General features: G+C 37.1%; 1 long non-coding RNA gene across 5 annotated transcripts in view; it reads right to left on the bottom strand.

Moving 5' to 3' along the window:
• Positions 1-1,604: 1,604 nt before the first annotated feature.
• LOC105303437 overlaps positions 1,605-11,866 on the bottom strand; it is a 13,951-nt gene continuing 3,689 nt past the window's right edge. For 2 of the 5 annotated variants that reach the window (XR_002776617.1, XR_002776621.1), the window contains 4 exons: positions 7,862-7,946; positions 6,747-6,860; positions 4,892-5,078; positions 1,605-2,995 (listed from right to left, as the gene is read on the bottom strand). This is a non-coding gene — a long non-coding RNA (uncharacterized LOC105303437). Of the gene's footprint in view, positions 3,935-4,891; positions 5,093-6,746; positions 6,861-7,861; positions 7,947-11,866 lie in introns of all 5 variants that reach the window. The other 3 variants (XR_002776620.1, XR_002776619.1, XR_002776618.1) reach the window with 3 other exon arrangements.

The following is an 11,866-nucleotide window of genomic DNA, read 5'->3' on the forward strand; positions in this document are numbered from 1 at the left end:
CAGGCATTCGAGCTCTCAGCTGTCTGAACTCGAGAGCTGCTGCCAGTCACTCTCCCAATGCACATTCCCGACACAGATACTCTCTCTGGGTAATGGATCCTTCTGTAAGTAAAGATTTTTTTCAAGAAAGCCAGACCAGCAAAACATTAGCTGCTTGTGTTTGCTGGGAACAGAAATGAGTGTGTTTTTTCTCTTAAATCGTTCTTGTGTGATTGCACAACCTGAAGGGAAATTCTTAGACCCCAGATTTTTTTTTTAAACCATTCTGCAGCTTTAAGTCTGTCTGCCTTACTCATTTAGTGGGGAGGATGTGGGCAGGGTCACATGATCTCAGCTATAAAGTGAGCAGCAAGACCATGGTATTTATCTGAGGCTGTACCTGACAGCAAAGGGCCACGATGACCAGGAGTCATAGAACTCTCCCCCCAGACGGCAGCAAAAGCCTGGTCCCCAGTATCATTCTTAGCCACACCTTGCAGGGCTACAGTTTATTTGAGGGAGGGGCTGTTCTGAACAAAGACCTATAGCAGGTGTTATGGTCAAAACCAGACAGGGTGTATATGGAGTGCAGAGTAGCCAAGAACAACTATTGCCTGAGGCAGTAATATTTGTTAGGTACCTACCATGAGCCAGACCCTGGGCTAGGCCTTTCCACTTTATTTCATTTTGTTTTATATCATTTCATCCTTCCAAGAGCCCTGTGAGGATCCTTACCCACCATTACAGATAAGGAAACTGAGACTCAGCAAGGACAAGGACCCTTCACACATATCCCGCTAGTTAATACAAAACCAGAATTTCTTCCTGTTCATTTTCCACTCTACCCTTCACTATTCACTCCAGCAAATATCACCTTTTCCATTCAGAGACTCCGCCTAAGCTCTTAAATTAGGATAAGCCGTGAGCAGACAAAATAGAAATAAAAATGAAACTCCTGCAGCAGGAGAGTGTGTGTGCACGCGCATGTGTGTGCATGTGTCTGGGAAGCTCCTCAGTGACTCTGCGTTGCCATTCAGAGATGCAGGTAGTCTAGGTCCCAGGCCAGGATGGGGAAGTGTAGACAAAAAGGGGAAGGGGGAAGGGAGCCCTCGCTCTGGAGCTAATAAAGTGTAACCACTGCATCCCAGGCATCTGAGTCTTCCAAGGTCTCTGGTTCCTTTTATGCCAGATCCAGACTAAGGCTGAAAAATCCTAGCGGTCATAGTATATTTTCAAAAGCTTAGTCGGATTAGTCAGAAGAATGCCCCGGAATCTTTGCTAATGCAGTGAGGTCTGTGTTCCAAGACATGAGGCTTAGAGGCCAAGAATCTTACTGAATATCATCTGGGCTGCTTAATGGAGGAAAATCACAGCAAGTTCAAGGTGTCGGTGACTGTGATGGAAATGGGCTCCAGTGAGCATGAAATTAAATCAAATAAAAGCGTGGAAAGCCTTGAAAAATCCCTTCCTGTCTTAAATAAAAACCACAGAAAATGTATATAAATAATTCCTGATGTCCAATTTTTTTCTTTCAAAGTAAATCCTTTCAAAGGGTTAGAAGAGTTTGGGACAGCATGTGACCTCGCAAACATACCCTCGCAAGTAAATAAGTAACACAACAGCTGTACTTTCAAAATTATTTTTACTACCACATTTATTTAAACAAAGATTTGTTTTAAGAGGTCCTTGGCTTTCTTATAAAGGTGAGAGAATATGATTTGTGGCATGGAGACAAACATACACAAAACAGATTGTGGAAAATCTTCATACACTTTAAGTTCTTGAGTCGGCATAAACAAAAAGATGGTAATATGATATTTTTTTCAATGCTAAATAGTAGTAGGTCTGTTTCATTGTACTCTGCAGGTTTCTGAGATGGATGATGAAATTCTCATCCTGTGAAATGTCCTGTTTGAAGCAGGCTTTTATTTTATATTATTTTAGTATAGTTTATATATAATATTATATTAGTTATATTAGTTTCAGGTGTATAGTATAGCGATTTAACATTTTTATACCTTACAATGTCATCACTCCACTAATTCTAGTAACCGTCAGTCACTGTGCAAACTTATCACAATATTATTGACTATGTTCCCCTTCACCTTTTCACCCATCTTCTTACTGTCCTCCCCTCCAGCAACTGTCCCTTTGGTCTCTGAAGTAGGTTATTAAAGCTATGTCAAAATGAGTAAAGATAGGTAGAGATCTGCTCAGTTCAGCAAATATTTGTTGAGTACATATCAACCATACATATGCCAGGAATTATACCAAGTATTAGAAAGAGTCAAAGTTGAACAATTCAAATTCCTCCCCGCCCCCATAGCTCACAGTTAGGTAGGGGACATGAAATTGCAAGCATCAATTTTAAGTTGTATAGTTTCACAAACCTCCGATATCAGGATGCAACTTACACTTTAACAATATGTCAAAATGTAATTAACACCGTTTTTTCTTAGTGTCATAAAAAATAATGAAATAACTGTCTATCTATTACAAAGAAGCTCAGATTTGATGAAATATTTTAGATGTTATATAAGATAGAACATAGACAGTACTTAAATAAAAAAGGAGGTCCAAAATTCTCTCTTAAACCTAAATGTACCACGCCTCCCAGGAAGAGTATTTGTAGCTGAAGAACTTAAGTCCTAATTGTTAAATAAGGGTAAATAAGGTAGGAGTAATTACACAAAAGCACATATTTTTTGTTCATAATAATAAGACAATGAAATACACTGCTATTTTATGTAACTTTAATTAATAATAATAGATATTACACAATTCATTTCCATTTACTTTTCTTCCTTGAAATTTTTCAGGATCCCTCTCTTTCAGTCATAATAGATGGTTATAAATTTGATTTACACATCTGCAGATAATATGCATAAAAGCAGTTTTGTTTTCCAGAATTTGGTCTTTCACCCAAATATTCAATTTTGTCTTGATTGTATGGGTTCAAAGTTATTCTCCAGTCTATGGGCCATTGCTTTCTCAGAGATGAAGAACAATATGGACGCTTATGATGAAAAACAAAAAAACAAACAAAACTTTGGGGAAACAGTTTTTCAATATTTTCAGCTTAGCATGTATGATAAGTATTTCTCAATCAACAAAACTTCCCTCTAGTAATTTCCTCCTCCTCACAATCTCCATACACCTTCTGGTTCATTTACAACAGTTTACTGCAAATCCCTAAATACAACTTTCACTCTTCATGCCTCCTTATCTTGGCTCCGGCTTTTTCTTGTGACTGGAATGCGCTTTCCCTATTTCCACACTTGGAAGATTCATGCTCAGCTTTCAGAACCCAGGTCTTAGATTGGGCTTGCCCAGGAAAGAAGGGATTAAGACCAGGCCTTGAATACAGAGAATTTTGGGGGAAGTAGACCCAAGGATTATGAAGGATGTCTGGAATGATTATAACAGTGAAAGAAAGTCAATATAAGAGTAAGTTATTGCTTTGTTCCCTTCTTGTGGCCAACTGAGACTCCATCCTACAGGGATCCTTTGAGGAACTACGTAGGATGCAATTCAGAGTTGTTAGCTGTGAGTTGGAAGACAGGCATTTATTCATTAGTTCCTGCTTCCCACTGATCATCGGTTACCTTTTGGGGAAGCCCTCGTGCAGACAATGAGAGCTGCATGGTGCTGTCAGGTTACACTATTGGGAAGCTAGTTGCCATTGCAATAGCTGTTGTAAAAGGTGAGTTGAGAGGATGAGAGACAGTCCACAAGACTCGGCTTTCCTAACATGCACAGAATTAGCTTTGCCCCATCAGACCTGCATGGTGCCAGGCACAGACCTCTGCCTAATGGCATTTTTTCCTGCTGTTTTGTAATGATCAGTTTGCATATTGAGTATAAACTTCTTATTGGTGGTAAAAAGATCTTGTTCACTTCAGCGGCTACTGAAGCTAGCAGAGTAACCTGTATACAGCATGTAGACGAAGGACGCCTTAATGGGATAAAAACACACAATTTTAATTAATGGGAAATAACTATTTCCCAAATGGTTGATATGACCATTCATATGAGACCTTACGATGTAGTGCAAAAAAAAGAGAAATAAGTCAGGTGGACTGAAAATAAGTCAGCATAGACAAAGATGTGATCATCCATGATCATGGAGAAAAGGAATTATTTTTTTAAAATATCAGCTATATTTGGCAAGATTTTTTTCCCTAAGAAACTGATAATAAAAAGAATCATCACATGATCAACCTCTCACTATAAAATTCTAAGCAAATTTCAGTTAATTCATATTGATAAAATCTATCTTTGATCTCACTGGATTGCTGCAATGACTTCCTGATTCACTCAGAATAAAAACTGATGTCTTTACAATGACACCTAAAGCTCTGCAAAATGTGGTCCTGCCTGGCCTCCTCTCCTAATGTCCTCTTTGCTCCCTTCCCTCCACCACACTGGCCTCTACCAGGCACAGTCTCGCCTGGAGCCTTTGCACTGGCTGTTTCTTCCTCCTGAACACTTTCTCCTGACCACTTTCTCCTGACATCAGCTTTGCAACTCCCTCAACTTTGCAAGACTCTGCTCAGATGCCACCTTTCTAATATGAGCTTCCCTGAGCCTTCTATTTAAAATCTGCAGTCCTCCACTGTTCTGAACTCTTGAGCTCCTTATTCTGCTCTACTTTTTTCCCCCATAACACTCAATCACCTCTAACGAATACATAATTATTTTATGTCTATTGTTTATTTTCTCTCCCCCTCTACTAGGATGTGTTTCCACCAGAGTAGGAAACTGTTTTTTTATTCATTGATGTATCACAAGAACAAAGTCTGGCACATTGTTATTAAGTTGAACTGACTATCCTGAAGCTCAGGAGATAACAATATGCTTCATAACATAGAGGACATATCATTCATCCATTCTGCAAACATTGAGCACTTACTAAGTGCTGGGCATGGATAACTTAGATATAATTCCAGTCTCAAGGAGGTCCCAGGCTGGTGTAGACACAGGTAGACCAGGGTGATGGGTACTCCGATACAAGCACACACAGTGGCTGTACGGTCGCAGAGGAGGGGGTGTGTGTGGATGGTCAGGAAGATGTTAAACAAGGAGATGACAGTAAAGCTCTGTAGAAAGAAAGCTACTAGACAGTGAAGGGAAGGACACTGGACTGGATTTATGCATACACATTCCATCATATGTGAGCTACAGAAATGAGTCAGCACAGGTTTACATTTGATCTTAAGCAGTCCTTCAGAATCAGTATAGAATGAACTTTTTCCTCAACTTATTTACTTTCTGCCTCCCTTTATTTTCCCCTGAAAGTATAGACTCTAAATAAATAAGCGGGCAGCAGAACTTCATGTGTTTCTCCCACAGTAATGGGAAGGGACTTTGGGAATCTATTTAGGTTTATAAATTTTCCCTTTTCTATTGGATTTGTTTTTCTTTTGGTCAGGATTATAATTTGATTGCTTTATAAATATCTATGTATACTTTTTCTCATTTAAAATATCCATTGAAAAAATATATCCATTGATTATGTATTTATAAAGTATATTTTCTGTTTTCAATTTTTAAAAATTCTGGCCTTATTCTTTGCAGATCATTATTTTATTCATTTAACAAGTAATGATTAAGTCTTTGTTATATAGCAGACATTGTGTTAGATGCTGTGGATAAAAAGGACAGAAGCATATTCCCTGTCCTTACGAAAATTTTAGTAGTGGGATAGAAAGGCATGTGAAATAATGAGAAAACTGAAGCATTCCATTAGATACGCGAGAAGGATTTAAGGCAACAGTTACAAACGTTAGGTCAGATGTAGCTCATGTAAGTATTTGTTTGGTCCAATTGTGTTCTTTAAAACACTTGAATTTGTGGTTTTCACAAATTAAATCTTGATTTCTGGCTTCTCTTAAAAGAAAAATTAGAAGATCTGGCAACTCCGAGCCAGAATTCCAAAATGGCAACAGGAGGTTAGAGCTGAATCAGAACCAGCTCTTTCAGAGGGAGGGAAAGAGGGTGGGAGGAATGCACAGTGGCCCTGAGAATGTGGATGGGCTGAGAATGGGAGATGGGGTATGGACTCCAGGCAGAGGGAATATTTTGTTTGTGGCTTATACTTAACTAACCAGCCAACCATATAAAAGTCCATGCAAATTCCGACACTCTTATCGCCCTGTTTTAGCCCATAACTATGTTCAGTAAATGTCTGTGAGATGAATAAGAACACAGTCAAAGAATTTCACCCCTGGAAAAAATTATTTCATAGGTCATTTTAGAAATGAAGAAGCGGGAGTCTAGAGAGGTTGGGTTAATTTGCCCAATGCAATGTTAACGTGAGCCTGTAGTGGTTAACAGATTGTACTAAAGGCTGCCGGGAACCAAGGGGAATTGCAACATAGAACAGTATGGTGGGCATCTGTTGTTTTGCCTACCCAGCATTTATTCTCCTCTCTCTGGAAGCAGTGCCCTTACTTTGTTTGGGGAGCCACCAATCCCCTTACTCCATGTGGTCCTGGTGGATGTGAGTCCACCTGGCTTCTGGAATAGCATGTGACCCAAGCCTGCCCAACCACACTCGTCCTCCTAGAGCTATTGAGAAAGAGGCATAATCCTTCCACTGAGAGTTGCTGAGAAAAAAAGATGCAATTCTGAATGATGCTATTAGTATCCCACCTAAGATAGCATGATGTAATGAAAGATGATAAGCTACATTTCCTCGGATAAATTGTTTTAAGTATTCTGGACCTTGGTTACTACATCTGTAAATGGAAATAACAATTCCTTACCTCAAAGGGCCGTAAAGAAATAATGTATGTAAAATGCCAGGCACACAGTAGGAGCTCATTAACATTGGCATCTTTTCTTCCTCTTCCAAATAGTGTCAGATGGATGTAGCATTACTGTAATTAAAATGTAAGAAGTGTATTGGCAGACTTGCCTTACAACATATTGAGAACAGCTTTTTCAGTAGCTACCTTATGTGATTTCAGGGAATTGGGGAGGGAAAATAAAATAAAATGCAGCTTGCTTTCCTGGAACAATTCAAGCCATATCCAACGCCTGCCAAGCATAGCCTATAAGTCTATGTCTGCATTCATCTATTATCTCACCTCTATGTAGATAAAGTGGTTTTCCTCCCCGCTCACTGGCCATTTTATTTTTAAAATGGGAACTCTTTTGAGTCCTTGGCAATCATTTAGCTGACAGTTTGGATCATAACGTAGTAATAACATTAGTGAACAGTTGTATGACACTTCCCGCTCTAAAAGCATTTTGCAAATCTGAGCTAATTAGCATGAATGCTAACATGCCAGCTTTTTATGGATTACTATTGCAATTATACTTTGCCTTTTCAAAAAAAAGAAATGCAGTGATTTTTTTTCACCAGAAATGAGAAAAAACAAAATGAATAAGCTGCCTCTCCAATGGATTCAAACACAATGTAGTTAAAATATAAGACAGATGCTTTATTGACTGAATGTTCCTCTAACAACGTTCATGAGAATTTATAGGTATGGCACTACCTGCTAATTGTTTTAGAATCAACAAAGAAAATAAACTATATTCATTAGAGAAAAGGGATTTGTAAACCTAAGACAAGTTTCCAACCTTCAAAATGCACTTTCTACTCATTTCTAGACTTAATTACCTCAAAGAAATAAGAAAATTATTTTTTCTGTGATTCACTATGATTGTGATTCATAAACCAAATGAGAAAATGCCAGTTCACATGGTATTGAAAAATGCCCTGTTCTTTCTATTGTAATATGAAAATGGAATAGAGTCAGTATGGAGTCAGAAAAGACTTGGGTTGGAGTCCCAGGTCTGGTACTCAGTTCTGTGACTGTAACTCCCTGAATCTTGGTTTTCTTACCTCTAAAATGGGGATGATAATACTTACTTTGCAGGATTCCTTGGAGGAATTCCCTGCACTCTTCCTTTTTTTATGCAAATCCAGATTTCCATCTGATATCATTTTCTTCCTTCTGAAAGATGTCTTTTTTACTTTTCTTGTAGTAAATATAGGTTGATCCAAAAGAGATCCTGCCTTCCACAACATCTGGGATATGACAGGTGATCATATTACCCTGATCCACCCTGTCTGTAACACATCTTCTTCTCCTCATCTAAAATTACTCTGATGCTCAGCCATAAAAAAGAATGAAATCTTGTCATCTGCAATAACATGGACAGACCTGGAGGGTATTGTGCTGAATAAAGTAAGTCAGATAGAAAAGACAAATGCCATATGATTTCACTTATATGTGGAACCTAAAGAACAAAACAAACAAAACAGAAACAAACTCATAGATACAGAGAACATTTTGATGGTTGCCAGATAGGAGGGGGCTTGGGGGAATAGGTAAAAAGGGGAAGGGATTAAGAAATACAAATTGGTAGTTAGAAAATTGTCATAGGGACATAAAGTACGGCATAAAAAATATGGCCGATAATATTGTAATAACTATGTATGGTGTCAGATGGGTACTACATTTATCGGGGTGGTTGGTCACTTTGTAAGTTACATAAATGGTAAATCACTATGTTGTACACCTAAAACTAATATAATATTGTATGTCAATTATAATTGAAAAATAAAAAAAAATTAAAGGTTTAGATTTAGAACACATCTACCACCAAAAAGTCCCCTATCCACCCATCTCGCTTAATAACCCCTCCCCCAAAGGTAACCACTATTCTGACCTCGAATCCAACATCTTAGATTAGTTTTATCTGTTTTTGAACTTCATATAAATAGCGCCATAAGACATGTAAAAATTAAAATAAAATTACTCTGTTCATTCAGTTTATAGGAAAGCTGAGCACTGTAACAAATTAAAATCTTCTTCCCTATATCTGATTTATGTGTTTTTAAATATCTAATTACACTTTAAAAGGATTAGAAATAAATATAAAAGTTCATTTTGATGGGAAATATATAATCACCTGAAAACTTTCCTTTTAACATACCATGAAATCGTAGAGCTCTCTCAGTTAAACTTGGTCATTTTGTCCTCTGTTCTTTGTACAAAATTAGCAAAAGTGATGTGAGGAGATATGACTCTGGGAAGACTGCCTGGAGCACACTTAAATGTCTATAAACTGGCTTATATCCTCTTAATGTGCAGAGTGGTCAGAACCCAAGAACTTGAAACTCACACTACCTGAAAGGCTTGCAAGACTAATGTGGCCACCAGTCTGTCAAATTGTTCCTTGCATTGAGAATTGTGACTGTCTCATGTCTATAAAACTCACATCAATATGGTCAGACCATTCTCTTGTTTCTGTGGGAATATAGTTCACAAAATCTGAAGATTGCTTTCTGACTACAGAGTCAGAACAAGGAGAGTTAAGTATGTTTCCAAGGTAACATACAAGTTTCATGCCATTAGTCATGGTCTTTCACGACCATTTATTCAACAAATATTTGTTGAGTTCCTGATATGCAGCCAACACTGTTATGAGCCATAGGAATAAAGCAATGAACAAAAAAAGTCCCATGGCACTTACATTATCATGGTATAGGTGGTCTGGCTAACAGGATGAAAAAATATTAGAATCTTTCTCTATCCATACTAAAACAGAAAACCTGTAATACTCCAGCTTCCTTCTTCTTAGACATTGCTTGAAAAACTACTGACAGCATTTACTCCTGTGAATTTAGATGTGTGAATTCATTCAGGCCTGAATGTCTTTTCATTGTTTTGTTTATTTAAATATCTCTGCTCTGATGAGGTGATCTCACCATTTTATTTACAGTCCTTGAGGATCAACTATCTATAACCTCAAGAACTGAAAACATTTGTATGTGATACATATATAAACTAGAGAGAGGCTGGTGTGTAGGAAACAATACCAGCTTTGAAGCTGGCTTTGTTTTGAATTCTTGCTCCATTAATACCTGGTTCCCAGTTCTATGTCCTTTAGCAAGTTAGCAACCCTCCTTTAATAGCTTTTTAAAAAAATAGTACAAGTAATATATGAATAAACTTTCATTGTTAATATTCAAACTTTGTTTTATTATTTTAGTAATTACATTACAGTTGATATTATACATCTTTAATATATCACAGTGATAACATATTCAATTACCACTCCCTGTCTAGAATAGTTATACTACTTCATGTATAGTATAATGATCTGGCAATAATATACTTACATTCCTCCATTTCTGGACTTTATATTATTGTTGTCATACATTTAACTTATATACGTGTTATAAAGCTCATATTTTGTTGCTATTATTTTTGCTTAAATAGTCAATTCTCTTTTAATGAGATTTAAATACTAAGAAAAAAATTTTTATAATTTATCATAATTACCTGTGTTCTTCCTTTTTTTTATGCAGATCCAGATTCCCATCTGGTATCACCTCCTTCTGCATAAAGGATATCCTTTAACATTTCTTGTAGTAAAAACAAATTGATGCTGAGTTCCTTCAGATTTCATATCTTAGAAATATAATTTGGCCTTCATTTTTGAGATATATTTTTACTAGGTATACAGTTTTCTAACCCGATTTTTTTTCCTTTCAGTCATTTAAAGATGTTGATTTAACACCTTCTTGTTTCCATTGTTTCCAACTAGAAGTTTGTTGTCGTTTTTATCTTTTCCCTGTGTAGGTAACATGTCTTTATTCTCTGGAGAGTTTCCCTCTTTATCACTGTGATTATGATGGGACTTAGTCTTCTGTCTGGGATGCCTTGAGTTTCTTGGATCTATGAGCTTATCATTTTCCTGAAAGTTGGAAAATTTTTCAATCATTATTTTTTCAAATATTTTTCTGACCCCTACTGCCTACTTTTCAGAACTCCAGTTGCATGTATATTAGGAAGCTTGAAGTTGTCCTACAGCTCATTGATTGTCTATTTCTTAATTTTTAAAATTTCTCTGTGTGTTTCATTTTGGATAGTTCTTTTGTTGCACATTTAAGTTCACAAATCCTTCCTTTTTCAATGCTTAATTTTCCATTAATCCAACTCAGTGTATTTTTCATTTCAGGCATTGTAGTTTTTATCTCTGGAAATTCAGTTTCATTCTTTTTATATTTTTCGTGCCTGTACTTTTTGAATACATAGAATACAGTCATAACAACTGTTTTAGTGTGCTAACTTTAACATCCATGTCAGTACTAGGTGGGTTTCAATTGATAGATTTTTCTTATTATGGATCATATTTCCCTACTCCTTTGCATGCCTGGTAATTGGATGTCAAACACTGTGAATTTTGTCTTGTTGAGTGCGGGATATTTTTGTATTCCTATAAATATTTGGAGGTTATTTATATATACCTTGTGGTGGGGGGAGGGGTGGGCAGTGGAGATACAATTACATTTACCTGGAAACAGTTTTATCCTTTCACATCTTATATTTAAGATTTGGTAGGCAGTACCAGAGCGGTGCTTTACCTAGAGTAAATTATTCTCAACTGCTTTCACAATACTCGTCTGAGTTATTTATCAAATGCCCCATGAATCATGAGTTTATTCCAATCCGGCCAGTGGGAATAGGCACTATTCCTGGCTCTGCGTGAGTATTAGGCACTGCACTATTCCTTCCAATGTTTTTCCATTGGTTGTCCCTTTCATTTAGGGAAGAGGGTCTTCTATTTTGTATTCCCCACAGTCTAGAGCATTGCTCTCAAATTTTGACTGATCAATATCATCCTCAAAAATGTGGTGCAGGAGAAGGTTCATTCTGGGATGAGTGCCCCTCTTTGTGGTCCCACAAGAGCCTGTAATAGCAGAAATTATAGTATCATCTTGAAATTGCATGTTTGATAGACTTCATGAGGGCAGAGACTGAGTTTGTCTTGTTCAGTGCCATTTCTCCAGTTCTGAGCAGTAGGAGTGCAACAAGTGATTATGAAACATAAATTCTGAATTCTTCATTCTGTTTCCAAACTG

This window comes from Pteropus vampyrus, unplaced genomic scaffold, assembly GCF_000151845.1.
Source record: "Pteropus vampyrus isolate Shadow unplaced genomic scaffold, Pvam_2.0 Scaffold305, whole genome shotgun sequence".
In the NCBI taxonomy this organism is placed as follows: Eukaryota; Metazoa; Chordata; class Mammalia; order Chiroptera; family Pteropodidae; genus Pteropus; species Pteropus vampyrus.